At 44.4% G+C, this 15,472-nt stretch overlaps 5 non-coding genes across 5 annotated transcripts; all 5 read left to right on the top strand.

Moving 5' to 3' along the window:
- The first annotated feature begins 180 nt into the window (after positions 1-180).
- trnag-gcc lies at positions 181-251 on the top strand. The gene has a single exon. It is a non-coding gene; the product is annotated as a tRNA-Gly (tRNA).
- Positions 252-3,853: 3,602 nt separating this feature from the next.
- On the top strand, positions 3,854-3,926 carry trnam-cau. Its single transcript has one exon. It is a non-coding gene; the product is annotated as a tRNA-Met (tRNA).
- A 625-nt stretch (positions 3,927-4,551) lies between these two features.
- On the top strand, positions 4,552-4,622 carry trnag-gcc. The gene has a single exon. It is a non-coding gene; the product is annotated as a tRNA-Gly (tRNA).
- A 266-nt stretch (positions 4,623-4,888) lies between these two features.
- Positions 4,889-4,961, top strand: trnam-cau. Its single transcript has one exon. It is a non-coding gene; the product is annotated as a tRNA-Met (tRNA).
- Positions 4,962-8,222: 3,261 nt separating this feature from the next.
- trnac-gca lies at positions 8,223-8,294 on the top strand. The gene has a single exon. It is a non-coding gene; the product is annotated as a tRNA-Cys (tRNA).
- Positions 8,295-15,472: the final 7,178 nt, after the last annotated feature.

Below are 15,472 nucleotides of genomic sequence, written 5' to 3'. Positions count from 1 at the left end.
GCACAGACAAACTTACAGAAANTACAACTGTAGTGAAACGCCCACTAAAAGGGCCATTAGTCTCTGGCTGAACTGTTTGTCTGACAGTCAAATAGCTTTGAAAAGTCCCTCAGTCAACACCTATCTAATGGCCCTTTTAGTGGGTGTTTTCGTACAGTTGTAAAAAGCCCCAATAGGTAAGCATTGGTGGTTCAATGGTAGAATTCTCGCCTGCCACGCGGGAGGCCCGGGTTCGATTCCCGGCCAATGCATTGCATCTCACTTAGTTTATACCACCATACTACTCATGGGTAAGGCCAACCTTTGCTCTCAAAGCAGTCGGTGTTCTAGGTGGCACATGATGATAGCAGTTGAAGTAGTCTTTGTTGACACACCAGCGCTCCAGTGCCGACTTGGTACCTGCGTTTCCTTGGATACAAGCACCCTGACTTTTGTGTGAGGGATAACTTGTCTTTTGTGTCTGCATTACATTGAGAGATCTTTTTGATTTTACCCATATAGTTTATGCATACTGCTGGCCTCGTTGGCGCAGTAGGCAGTCTCATAATCTGAAGGTCGTCAGTTCGAGCCTCACACGGGGTATCCATTTTGCTGCACATGTGCTTTTTCTGGACTGGTGTGAAGTCATGTACAATGTGCACTGTGTAGATGCAACAGTGAGAAAGGAAAAAGAAGAATGGCAAAACACAGTCAAGTGTAACACTTATGAGAGGTTAAAGAAAGTGATGTAGAAATATGGATGATATGGAATGGGCTAGTGTAGGTTCGTCTATGGAGCTGTAGTTGAAAATTAATAAAACACAGGAGACTGAATGGATTAAGTTAAACCGGTTGTATTAAATATTTCAACAAAAAACACTTGAATAATATCAAGAATAACAACAAACAAAAAAAAACAACACTAAAATTAAGTATTCAGTTATTCACAGAATAGTCAGTTTTTCCCAGGAAAGTTCAAATGTCCATGTTCATATGTCCATACATCAAAATCATCAATAAACCACTCAAAAATAAAGCAGTCCCCCTTTTGGTGAGTTCAAATGGTAAAAAATGAGATATATCAGTCTACTAATGTTTCACTTTGAAGTGAAAGGAGTGATGCTTCATTGATTTAGTCCTACCATACCAACAAGGGGGGGTGGGGGGACCATGCGTGAGGCTGGTCAACAGATGAGTTGAGTGGGTGTGTGAGGTTCGGGCTAATCCTTCCAGCTCGCCATCCAGTTCCTCATCCAGTTTTCTTATCCAGTTTAAAAAGCCTGACCTGTTTTTAATTAAACAGGTAAATCAGTCAATCATTCAATTCCATTAATTCCATATTCATTTCCTCTTAAAACACAGTCATCTGGCTCACCGTTGTTCAGCAGTTGTTTAAGATTTGAGATTCCTCCTTGCAGCTCAGCACACTTCACAGCAGTAAAACTGAATCCATGGTTCCCAAGTTGTGAAAATTGAAAAGTTCCCATCAAATCCAAAATGTTTGTTCACAGAGCTTCACAGAGCAGTGTTCAATCAGCAGTGCATGTAATGAGTGAGGGCAATCAATGCAGGTGAGGCAAATCACACAGAGGAAAAGGCGGGACAAACTCAAGGAAAAGGGACTTCTGATTGGCCCACATGACAGAGCAAGATGACAGGCAAGATGACTTTTGACTGGTTCAGACAGCCAATCTACCTGTCAATCAGAGTTTCACACTACCTGGGTTACACAAGGTATCCACGTTGTCCACAACAATTTTCAGGTGGTCTTCTGCTTTCAGACGTTGATTGACTGGTGTTAAGGGGCACAAAGAGTGAGTTGTTGGTGAGAGATTCTCAAACAGCCAGGTCTTAGTTTTCCAAATGTGGGGTCCTTATTAAGGCTATTGCTGTCACTCGGTTCGTTAAGGCTCCTGGATTTTCTCACAACAGATGTTAAGAGTCGTTGGGCCGGGGTCAGCCCTATGTTCCCACAGCCCTATGTTCCCACATTTCTAAGAATGTTTTGAAAATTAGGCCCTATTTTCCCACAGTCTTATAAGTTCCCATAAGCCCATGTCCACACTAACCCGGGTAATATATATCCGGTTAGCCCTTCTGTCCACATTAGAACAGTGAATTCCGTAACTGAAAATGATGCTTTACAAAAACGATCGCTGAGGTGGATAAATGTGAGGACGCCCCCGAACGTGGATGCAAAGCGTTCTGAAAGGGTATAAAAGGGGAATATAGGGCTGTGGGAACATAGGGCTGTGGGAACATAGACACGCTCCCGTTGGGCCACCTGGATAATTTGGTCAAATTTAAAGTGTGATAATGTAGCGTGGTGCCGAGTGAAGCTGCCCTCCACTACACATTTAATTTGAAAGTCTTTTATTTTGTTCTGCAAAGAGCAAACAAATGTACTTTATCATAACCGTTCACCACACAAACAATAACTTCACACTCAGGTGTGTGTTCTTGTTCTCTGAACGTGTTCAATATTCAAACATAGAAAAATTATGAACATCTGTACTAACATCAAAACAATAAATCATGCCTACTGTATCGCTATTCCAGACCATTTTCATCATGGACATTCAATATCAACTTGTTTCTCAAATACACCGTCAGCCAATCATGCCTACCAAACATTGTAACATTAATCAAATCAATCAGGTATCTATTTTAAGTTATTTATTTATTTATTTATGAACTAGACACGAGCAGTCCGGGCTCTTTAGACCGGCTCGTAGTTCTACTCCCCAGCCTCCTGCTCACTCGAGGTAACTAAGCAACAAGTGCTAACTACTGGCTAGCTATTTGCAGTACATTACGTTCGGTGACCAAGTAACGTTCATAAACAATCCCACATATAACGCAACCAGGATCATAAACTACGACACAACATATTCACCCATCAATTACCCAATTCTAACTCTCCTTTCTTACCTGCAAAGAGCAAACGTATGTACTTTATCATCACCGTTCACCACACACACAGTAACTTCACACTCAGGTGTGTTCTCATTCTCTGAACGTGTTCACGCGAGACTTCCCTTGTCCCTGAACACACAGTGTAGCGAACGTGCTAGTGCTGCTGGTGGTTGGAGTTAGACACTGCATACTGCTAGATAACACTACATTTTTCAAACAATAAACCAACCTTTCCTTATCAAAAATCACACAGACAATTTTCAACACACTCTGAACACGAGCTGTACTAAATGGAAATTATGTTAAACATGTAAATAATAATAATCATGTAGGTACATGAACCCACTGATGGCTCTGTATGCCACAATAACAAAATCTATATTTTGGAACAATGGGCTTTTATATAAGAATTACACAACTGCAATGTACCAATACAACAAACAGAAGCACAGACAAACTTACAGAAATGGTGAGAAACCCACCTACCTTCCAATCTGCTGCTAGATAGGTGTTGACTGAGGGACTTTTCAAAGCTATTTGACTGTCAGACAAACAGTTCAGACAGACTAATGGCCCTTTTAGTGGGTGTTTTCTTACAGTTGTAAAAAGCCCCAATTGGTAAGCATTGGTGGTTCAGTGGTAGAATTCTTGCTCCCACGCGGGAGACCTGGGTTCGATTCCCGGCCAATTCATTGCATCTCACTTAGTTTATAGCACCATACTACTCATGGGTAAGGCCAACCTTTGCTCTCAAAGCAATCGGTGTTCTCGGTGGCACATGATGATAGCAATTAAAGTTGTCTTTGTTGACACACCAGCGCTCCAGTGCCGACTTTGTACCTGCGCTTCCTTGGATACAAGCACCCTGACTTTTGTGTGAGGGACAACTTGTCTTTTGTGTGTGCATCACATTGAGAGATCTTTTCGATTTTACCCATATATTTTAAGCATATTGCTGGCCTCGTTGGCGCAGTAGGCAGCGCGTCAGTCTCATAATCTGAAGGTCGTGAGTTCAAGCCTCACACGGGGCATCCATTTTGCCGCACATGTGCTTTTTCTGGACTGGTGTGAAGTCATGTACAATGTGCACTGTGTAGATGCAACAGTGGGAAAGGAAAAAGAAGAATGGCAAAACACAGTCAAGGTATCCACATTGTCCACAACAATTTTCAGGTGGTCTTCTACTTTCAGACGTTGATTGACTGGTGTTAAGGGGCACAAAGAGTGAGTTGTTGGTGAGAGATTCTCAAACAGCCAGGTCTCAGTTTTCCAAGTGTAGGGTCCTTATTAAGGCCATTGCTGCCACTGCTCTCACTTCGTTAAGGCTCCAGGATGTTGTCACAATAGATGTTAAGAGTCATTGGGCCACCTGGATGATTTGGGGATAATTTTACAGTGTGGTAACAAAACATATTTTGGAACAATGGGCTTTTATATATGAGTTACACAACTGCAATGTACCGATACCACAAATAGCAGCACAGACAAACTTACAGAAATGGTGGGAAACCCACCTCCCTCCCAATCTGCTGCTAGATAGGTGTTGACTGAGGGAGTTTTCAAAGCTATTCGACTGTCAGACAAACCGTTCAGCCAGAGACTAATGGCCCTTTTAGTGGGCGTTTTCCTACACTTGTAAAAAGCACCAATAGGTAAGCATTGGTGGTTCAGTGGTAGAATTCTCGCCTGCCACGCGGGAGGCCCGGGTTCGATTCCCGGCCAATGCATTGCATCTCACTTAATTTATAGCACCATACTACTCATGGCTAAGGCCAACCTTTGCTCTCAAAGCAATCGGTCTTCTCGGTGGCAAATGATGATAGTGATTAAAGTTATCTTTGTTGACACAACAGCGCTCCAGTGCCGACTTTGTACCTGCGCTTCCTTGGATACAAGCACCCTGACTTTTGTGTGAGGGACAACTTGTCTTTTGTGTGTGCATCACATTGAGAGATCTTTTCGATTTGACCCATATGTTTTAAGCATATTGCTGGCCTCGTTGGCGCAGTAGGCAGCGCGTCAGTCTCATAATCTGAAGGTCGTGAGTTCAAGCCTCACACGGGGCAGCCATTTCGCTGCACATGTGCTTTTTCTGGACTGGTGTGAAGTCATGTACAATGTGCACTGTGTAGGTGCAACAGTGGGAAAGGAAAAAGAACAATGGCAAAACACAGTCAAGGTATCCACATTGTCCACAACAATTTTCAGGTGGTCTTCTACTTTCAGACGTTGATTGACTGGTGTTAAGGGGCACAAAGAGTGAGTTGTTGGTGAGAGATTCTCAAACAGCCAGGTCTCAGTTTTCCAAGTGTGGGGTCCTTATTAAGGCCATTGCTGCCACTGCTCTCACTTCGTTAAGGCTCCAGGATGTTGTCACAATAGATGTTAAGAGTCATTGGGCCACCTGGATGATTTGGGGATAATTTTACAGTGTGGTAACAAAACATATTTTGGAACAATGGGCTTTTATATATGAGTTACACAACTGCAATGTACCGATACCACAAATAGCAGCACAGACAAACTTACAGAAATGGTGGGAAACCCACCTCCCTCCCAATCTGCTGCTAGATAGGTGTTGACTTAGGGAGTTTTCAAAGCTATTTGACTGTCAGACAAACCGTTCAGCCAGAGACTAATGGCCCTTTTAGTGGGCATTTTCCTACAGTTGTAAAAATGCCTTGTAGGGTAAGCATTTGTGGTTCAGTGGTAGAATTCTCGCCTGCCACGCGGGAGACCGGAGTTTGATTCCCGGCCAATGCATTGCATCTCACTTAGTTTATAGCACCATACTGGTGGTACATGATGATAGCAGTTGAAGTAGTCTTTGTTGACACACCAGCACTCCAGTGCCACATTGTCAGCAACAATATTCAGGTGGTCTTCTACTTTCAGACATTGATTGACTGGTGTTAAGGGGCCCAAAGAGTGACTTGTTGGTGAGAGATTCTTAAACATCCAGGTCTTGGTTTTCCAAGTGTGGAGTCCTTATTAAAGCCATTGTTGTCACTCGATTCGTTAGGGCTCGTGGATGTTGTCACAACAGAGCTCCAGTCGTTGGGCCACTTGAGGCCAAGGGTAAATGACAGTCGTCGGAGTCAGTTGTTGGGCCTTAACATGTGGTCAACCTAGAGCAGGCCTGCTCCGGCCTACATGTAACCTCAGAAGCCTGACCTCAGAGCCTAAGTTCTAGCCTCAGGCCTGAACAAAGGAAAGGGCGCCAAAAACGGCCCCTCATAGACTCCATCTCCCAGCAGGCCTTGCAGTTCACACCTGAGTGTGAAATCTGGGGGAGTCCCAAACTCACGCTTCCCATTGGCGGAGATGCAGGGGACCCCGGCGACTCCGCCGTGACGTCACCGCATCTATAAAGGTCAGACGCACATACTGACCATCGCCTTTCCATCGTAGCTGTAGCAGAGGTAGCCCGCTCTCTCTCTGTGAACCAGTCTACTAACGGAGGTAACAACCCTGTGCACATCTTCCCCGCGGAGTTTGGAGATTCTCCCCTCGCTGGACGAGCTGAGATTTCCCCCCCTTTCTTTTTCTTTTTGTTTGTTATTTCATTTTTGTGGTGTTAACGGAACACCACGCACGGATCCGACAGGAGATCTCTGCCGACGCAGATCACGATCTCTTTTACCTGCAGAAGGAGGAAGCAAATTCTTCACGGAGGCGCGGACAACTCGACGTTCGTTACCCTCTCATTAAGTCGACATCGCTGGTTTTCTTCACTGCCAACGAGAAATCAGCCGCCGCTGTAACCTCTCGAACAGAGGACGGCACCGTCAGACACATTCGGAGTAACCGTCTTGGATTCCAGCCGACCGACTGATACACACCCCATCGTTGGAGGCGATCCAAGTAAGAGCGTTTACGTCTGGGCCAGAGGACCTGTAGTAATTGTTTTGTAATAACTAGCTGTGGATGCTAGTTCAACTTTTTGATTGGTTGTGCGTAAAGTGTTCACTTTCGTTGTAATAACGGATCGCCGTATCCGCGACCTGCTATAGTCGGAGAGTGGTGAGGCTGCTAGTGTGCGCGTGCTGATAGCACCGCTCTTGATAAACTGTGTGTCCCGTTGCGGGACTGCTGCATTGCGCCACCATTGGGTGTGAGAGTGAATTGATCACTCCCATAAACGATTTCAGACAACGGGGTCATACCGCTTTCCACGGCCGTAGCGCTTCTCTGTGGACGGAACTAACCCATTCTTCCCACCCGTGGTTCGCCCGCTCCGCCGTGAGTCGGTGTGTTTTTCTTGCCGCCCTACCATAAACACTTACATAAGGTTCATGTGTTTTGTCACGCATACCAAAACAGATAATATAATATTTCCGATCGTCCTCCACCGCCAGAGCACGTGTGTTTGTGGACCTCGAATTAGGTGTACGGGAAAAGCCCGATCCCCAAGTCGGCGTCCCGTCTTAGGTCGTCGAGTTCAAGACCTGATCTTGTCCGCCATTTTGGCCACGTGGTCGACACGCCTAGACCCGTCCGCCATCTTGGATCTCTGCGGGGCACGATCGCCACAGATCACACCCGCCATCTACCTCACACACACACCCACATACCTACACATAGACACACACACCCACACACACACACACCCACACAACATACACACACACATCACTTGATTGTATGGCTGTTTTCTTCTTATATGTGTAGATTAGTCGATTGATGGTAGTAAGACTAGGATAAATCAAGACTGGTTAACTTTGTTAATTGCTGTGGAATTTAATAAATATCATTGTAGTTTAAAGAGAAGTCTTTTGGTCATTATTGTGTATGTTCATTGCGATCTATGACTGATTGAGAAGGTCTGAGCTCGACACTTAATCTCTTCAATTAATACTCACGGTCCCTGACATAGGGACCCATTACTTGGAGTGTACTATTTAAGGCTATGAGGCTATAAACTGATTGGTTATTGTTCCCGGTTTCCGGGTGGTGCCCCGTATTATGAATTAATATGATTAACATAATATTACTGATTAATAATTAATTTGACGTCATACGTCAACTGATTATTAAGGATTCTAGGATTCTTAGTTAATAACCAACCAAGCTCCTACCGGAACCAACACAGTGATATTAGTTTTCTCCATTAAGTTGTTCAGAAGGCAAACACTTTGTGCTAGCATAAGTGTCCTGACAGGCCGAAGAGCTGTCAAGATATCACAATAGAAATAAATCCAATATCCCCAGTAACATCCTCTGGTAATATCTTACGTGGAGGAAACGCGTCAGGTGTCCCGGAATACCAGCTTTTCAGATGAATTGGGCCGTTCGTATCGCATAGTGGATATGGTAAATGTCTGTGAGCATTGGTGGTTCAGTGGTAGAATTCTCGCCTGCACCACGCGGGAGGCCGGGTTCGATTCCCGGCCAATGCATTGCATCTCATTAGTTTATAGCACCATACTTACTCCTGGCTAATGCCGGCCTTTGCATCTCAAAGCAGTCAGTGTTTAGGTGGCACATGATGATTGATAGCAGTTGAAAGTTAGTCTTTGTTGACACACCAGCGCTCCAGTGCCAGTGACTATTGTACCTGTGTTTCTTTGGATACAAGCACCGCTGACTTTTGTGTGAGGATAACTTGTTCTTTTGTGTCTGCATTACATTGAGAGATCTTTCTTGATTTTACCCACTATAGCTTTAACGCATATTGCTGGCCTCGTTGGCGCCAGTAAGGCATCGCGTCAAACTCATAATGAGTTCGCAGCCTCACACAAGGGCATCCCTTTTGCCGCACATGTGCTTTTTCTGACATAGTGCGACAGTCATGTACATGTGCACTGTGATAGATGCAGAGTGGGAAAGGAAAGAGAGGAATGGCCAAACACATCTCAAGGATCACATTGTTCAGCAACAATATTCAGGTGCGTCGTTCCTACTTTCAGACATTGATTGGACTGGTGTTAAGGGGCCCAAAGAGTGACTTGTTGGGTGGAAATCTCTTAAACATCCAGGTCCTTGGTTTTTCCAAGTGTGGAGTCCTTATTAAAGCCATTGTTGTCACTCGATTGTTAGGCTCGTGGATGTTGTCACAAACAGAGCTCCAGTCGTTGGGCCACTGAGGCCAAGGGTAAATGACAGGTCGTCGGCAGTCAGTTGATATTAGTTTTCTCCATTCAAATTGTTCAGGAAACCTTTGTGTAGATAAGTCCCGCGAGAGAGGACCCGGAGCTGTCAAGATATCACAATAGAAATAAATCCAATATCCTCTCAAAGGTATATACTTTATCTGGAGAAACGCGTCAGGTGTCCCGGGCTCGCAGCTTTCCAGCATGATCGGGACTAGTTCGTTCGCATATAGTGGTATGGTAATTGGTCATGTGATGCACTGGTGGTTCAGTGGTGTAGATCTCGGCTGCACGCGGGAGGCCCGGGTTCGATCCCGGCCAATGCATTGCATCCTCACTTTAGTTTATAGCACCAACAACTCTGGCTCATGCCGGCCTTTTTGCTCTCAAAGCAATGGTGTTTCCTCAGTGAAAATGATGATAGCAGTTGAAGTGTTTTGTTTTTGGCGCTTGCCCATGGGAGATTTTTTGGTACCTTTGTTGTTTTCCCTTTGGATACAGCACCCTAACTCTTGTGTTGAGGGGGACTGTCTTTTTTGTGTCTGCAATAATTTGAGAGATCTTTTCGATTTATGTATAGTTAAAATCTTGTGGCCTCGTGGCGCAGTAGGCCAACGTGTCAGTTCTCATAATCTGAGGTTGTGAGGTTCCGAGTTACACAAACTGGGCATGCCCTTTTGCTGGCACAGGTGCTTTTTCTGGACTTCAACGTCTGAAGCAGAAGACGGCTCTAATATTGTGTGGAACAATGTGGATACTGCTTGATGTGTTTTTGCCATTTTCTTTTCCTTTTCCCAATGTTGCGTCTACACAGGCACATGTACATGATTCACACCAGTCCATGAAAACGTGATTTGACTGGGTGTTAAGGGCAACAACAGAGTGAGTTGTTGGTAAGATTCTCAAACAGCCAGTCTCAGTTTAAGTAGGTTATTAAGGCCATTGGCTAGCGAATCAGCTCTCACTTCGTTAAGGTCCAGGATTGTCACACATAGATGTTAAGAGTCATGGCCACCTGGATGATTGGGAATAATTTTACAGTGTGGTAACAAAATATTTTGGAACCTGGGCTTTTTATGATTACACACGCAAGTACCAACAACACAAATAGCAGCGACAGACAAACTGTACAGAAATGGTGGAACACTCCTCCAATCTGCTTGCAGAGTAGGTGTGACTGAGGAGTTTCAAAGCTATTTGACTGTGCAGACAAACAGTGGCAGCCAAAGAGACTAATGGCCCTTGTTAGTGGGCGTTTCATGACAGTGTTAAAAAGCCCCATGAGGTAACAATTGGGGTCTAGTGGTAGAATTTCTCGCCTGCCACGCGAGAGGCCCGGTTTTGATTCCTCGGCAATCGCATTGGCATCTCACTTATTAATAGCCACCATATTACTCATGCGGTAAGGCAACCTTTGCTCTCAAAGCAGTCGAGTGTTCTAGTGCACATGAATGAAGGCATTGAAGTAGGATCTTCGTTGACACACCAGCGCTTCCAGTGCTCACTGACCCTGTGTTTCCTTGGTACGAGCACCCTGACTTTGTGTGAGGGATAACTTGTCTTTTGTGGTCTGCATTACATTGAGAATTTCTTTTCGATTTTACCCATATAGTTTAAGCATATTGCTGGCCTCGTTGGCGGCAGTAAGGCATCGCCGTCAAACTCAATAATGAAGTTTGAGGCTCACAACAGGGCATCCCTTTTTGCCTGCACATGTGCTTTTTCTGGACATAGCGATCATGTCATGTCACTGTGAGATGCAGCAGTGGGAAAGGAAAGAGAAGGGAATGGCAAACACACCTCAAGTGATCCAACTATTGTCAGCAACATTAATTCCAGGTGCTTCTACTTCAGACATTGATTGACTGGTGGTTTAAGAGGCCCATAACGTGAGTCCTTTTGTGTGAAAATTCTTTTAAACATCCAGGTCTTGTTTTCCAAGTGTGGAGTCCATTATTAAAAGCCACTTGTTTAATACACGTTCGATTCGTTGGGCCTCGCGCGATGTTCGACAACAGAGCTCCCAAGTCGTTGGGCCACTTGAGCCAAGGGCGTAAATGACAGTCGTCGAGTCAGTTCAGATACTTAGTTTTATCCATTTCAGTTGTTCGGCAAACACTTTGTGTAGTATAAGGTCCCGAGAGGCCGAGAGCTGTCAAGATATCACATATAGAAGATAAATCCAATATCCCTCTTCAAAGGAAATATACTTTTCTGGAGGAACCGGTCAGCGTGTCCGGAATACCAAGCTTTTCAGATGATTGGGTGTTTTCCATAGTGCGGTATGGTAAATGGTCATGTGAGCATGGTGGTTCAGTGTAGAATTTCGCCTGCCATCTGCGGGAGGCCCGGGTTCGATCCCGGCCAATGCCATCTGCAATTCATTGTTTATAGGCACATACTACCTCAGGCTATGCCGGCCTTTGCTCTCAAGAAGCAATCGGTGTTCTCAGTGACAAATGATGATAGCAGTTGAAGGTAGTCTTTTTGGCGTCCAGTGTTCGACTTGACTTCGTGTTTCCTTGGTACAAGCCCTAACTCTTGTGGTGAAGGGAAACTTGTCTTTGTGTTGCAATACAATTGAGAGATCTTATTTCGATTTTATGTATACAGTTAAAAGTCTTTGCTGGCCTCGTTTGGCGCCATAGGCAGCGTGTCATCTCATAATCTGAAGGTCTGTGAGTTCGAGCTTCAACTGGTGGGCTCCCTTTTCTGCACAGTGCTCTGCGACTCTCAACGTCTGAAAGCAAAGAGCCTAATATGTTTGTGGAAATTGGATACCTTTGACTGTGTTTTGCCAATTTTTTTTCCTTTCCAATGTTGCGTCTACACCGTGCACACTTGTACTGATTACACCATCCAGTAAAACGTTGTGACTGTGTTAAGGGCACACAGAGTGAGTTTGTTGGTGAGAGATTCTCAACAGCCAGGTCTCAGTTTTCCAAAGTGTTAGGGTGCCTATTGAAGGGCCATTGCTTGCCACTGCTCTCACTGTTAAGGCCAGGATGTGTCACATAGATGTTTAAGAGTCATTGGCACATGGATGCTTTGGGGATAATTTTACATGTGGTAACAAAATATATGTTGGAACAATGGCGACTTTATATATACTGATTACATAAACGAACTGATAATGCACCACAAATAGAGCAAGACAGAACTACAGAAATGGTGGGAACCACTACCTCACTGCCTGCTAGATAGTGTTGACTGAGGGAGTTTTCAAAGCATTCGACTGTCAGACACCGTTCAGCCCAGAGACCTAATGGCCCTTTTAGTGGGGTTTGGTACAGTAGTAAAAGCCAATTGGTAAGCATTGGTGGTTCAGTGGTAGAATCTCGCGCAGAGCGGGAGGCCCCGGGTTGATTCCCGGCCAATGCATTCATCTCATTAGTTTTAGCACCATACTACTTCTATGGTAAGGCCACCTTTGCTCTCAAAGCAGTCGTGTTTCTAGGTGGCAGATGATACAGTTGAAGTAGCTTGTTTACAACCAGCTCAGTGCCACTTTGTACTGTGTTTCTTGGGTAAAGCAACGACTTTTGTGTTGAGGGATACTGTCTTTTGTGTCTGCATTACAGATTGAGAGATCGTTTCGATGTTACCCATATTAAGTTTAAGCATATTGCGGCCTCGTTGGCGCAGTAGGCATCGCGTCAACTCATATAGTTTTGCCCTTCACACGGGATCCATTTTGCCGCAATCGTGCTTTTTCTGGACTATGTGCGAAGATTCAGTGTAGGATGGGTGCAATCTGTGTAGAATGCAGGCCAGTGGGAAGAAGGGAAATAAGAGAATGCTGGAAGACACACCGAGCAGGTATCACATGTCCAGTCAACAATATTCAGTGTGGTCTTTTATATTACAGACATTGATTGACTGGCTGTTAAAGATTAGGGCAAAGAGTGCTTTTGGTGAGAAAATCTTAAACATCAGGTTTGTTTACCAAGTGTGAGTCTTAATTAAAGCCATGTTGTCACCGATTCGCTAGGGCCTGATTGTTGTCAGAACAGAGCTAGTCTGGGTCCTTGAGGCCAAGGGTTGTTACAGTCGTCGGAGTCAGTTGATTTAGTTTTCTCCATTCAAGTGTTCAGATAAACACTTTTGGTGTGTAATCTCCGAGACGGCCCTGAGACTGTCAAGATATCACATGAACTAATCCATATCTCATCAAAGGTAAATATACTTTATCTGGAGAACAGTCAGTTGTGTCCGGAATACCAGCTTTTCAGATATTGGCTGTTTCGTTCGATAGTGTAGGTATGGTCATCGTGAGCATTGGTGTTAACAGTGGTAGAAATCTGCCTGCACGCGAGACGGGTTCGATTTCCGGCTAATCAAACCACTTTTTCATTTCTCATGGTGTACCAACGTGAACCACTTTTGGATAATTGTATCAGTGTTTATGTACGATACAAAAGTGCCAGCACAGACATACTTACAAACATGGTTGGAAACCCACTCATCCTAATTGATGCTCGATAGGTGTTCGGAGACTCCTTCAAACTATTTGACTGTCCAGACAAACAGTTCATTAGCAGAGACTGAATGGCCCTTTTAGTGGGCGTTTCAACTACAGTTGTACAAATGGCCTGCAGGTATTGGTTGGTTAGTGGTAAATCTCGGCCTGCCACGCGAAGGCAGTTTTTGATTCTGCAATCCATTGTTGTCACTTAGTTTATAGCACAATACACTCATGGTAAGGCCCAACTTTGCTGACATGTGCTCTTCTGGACTGTGTGAAGTCAGTACAACATGTGCACTGTTGTAGATGCAGAGTGGGAAAGGAAAGAGGAATGGAAAACAGTCAGGTATCCAAATTGTCAGCAACAATAATCAGGTGGTCTTCTTACTTTCAGACGTTGATTGACGGTGTTAAGGGCCCAAAGACTGAGTTGTTGGTGAGAGGTTCTTTAAACGTATTGTTCCACAATATGGGGTCTCATTAAGGCCACTGTTGTCACGCTTCGTTAGGCTCTTGGATGTGTACAACAAATGTTTAAGACCGTCGTTGGAATCCACCTGAGGCCCCAGGGTAAAACGACCGTCGTCGGAGCCAATTGGATTTCTTAGTTATTTTATTGTTTTAGAAATAGAAGTAGAATTCTCACGTAGTTAGGAGCGACCGTCTAACCTGGTAAGGCAATACTTTGTCTAAGCAGTCGGTGGTTTAGGTGGCACTAATGCATAACAAATGGTCAGTACTCACATTGAAGTAGTGTTTGTAGAGACACCAGTCTCTCAGTAAATGCAACTTTGTATCGAAGTTCCCTTGATAACAGGCCCTGACTTTGTGTGAGGGACAGACTTGTCTTTTGTATCCTTGTACTTTGAGAGATCTCCGGATTTTACCCCATCAATATTTATCCAGTCTGGTAAGCATTAGTGGTTCAGATGTGATTCAGGATTTGCTGATATCCAGCTTTTGAGTATTAACTCCACAATGATTCTTAAATGTAATATATCCTTTACACAAGAGAGTTAATACCAAGTGGATATCAGAAATCTCTGAATACATCTGAACACTATGCTTACCAAGACTGGATAAAAGTAGATGGGTAAATCCGGAAGATCTCTCAAAGTACGAAGATAACAAGACAAGTTGTCCCTCACACAAAAGTCAGGTTGCCTGTTTCCAAGGAAACTCAGATACAATCTGCTTACTGGAGCACGTGGTGTCTTACAAAGCGACTACTGTCACAACTGTGAGTACTGACCTATTTGTCTATGCAATGTGCACCTAGAACCACCGACTGCTTTTGGTAAGAGCAAAGGTTTGCCTTACCCAGGTGTAGTTACGGTGCTCCTAACTACGTGAGGAATTCTAACTTCTATTCTACAACAAATCAAAATAATAAGAACAATCAATTGGCTCACGGGAACGACTGTCAGCTTTACCCTTGCCTCAGGGGGGTCCACGAATTATACAACTGTTGTGACACATCCAAGAGCCTAACGAAATAGCGTGACAACAGTGAACCATTAATAAGGACCCAGATAATTGGAAAGAATCCAATACGTTTAAGAACCCTCCAGCACAACAAGTCAGTCTTGGCCTTAACACCAGTGCAATCAAACGTCCTGAAACGTAGAAGAACACTACCTGAAGAATACTTTGCTGACAATGTGGATACCTTGCACCTGTGGTTTTGCCATTCCTCTTCTTTCCTTTCCCAACTGCTGCATCCTACAAGTGCACATTGGTGAACATGATTCACACCAGTCCAAGAAAGAGAAAACATTAGAAAGGTTGGGCTTACCCATGAGTAGTAATGGTGCTATACAAACTAAGTGAGACACAATCGGATCTGGCAGGAACAAACTGGGCCTCTCGCGTGGGCAGGCGAGAATTTTACCATGACCACCAAATGATTAACCTGCAAGGCTTTTTACAACTGTAGTGAAACGCCCACCCTAAAAGGGCATTTAGTCTCTGGCTGGAACTGTTTGTCTGACCCAGTCAAATAGCTTGAAAAGTTTCTCAG

The sequence above is a fragment of the Seriola dumerili genome, unplaced genomic scaffold (assembly GCF_002260705.1).
Source record: "Seriola dumerili isolate Sdu_G_001 unplaced genomic scaffold, Sdu_1.0 BDQW01000200.1, whole genome shotgun sequence".
In the NCBI taxonomy this organism is placed as follows: domain Eukaryota; kingdom Metazoa; phylum Chordata; class Actinopteri; order Carangiformes; family Carangidae; genus Seriola; species Seriola dumerili.
This window is presented reverse-complemented; position numbering and strand designations above follow the sequence as displayed.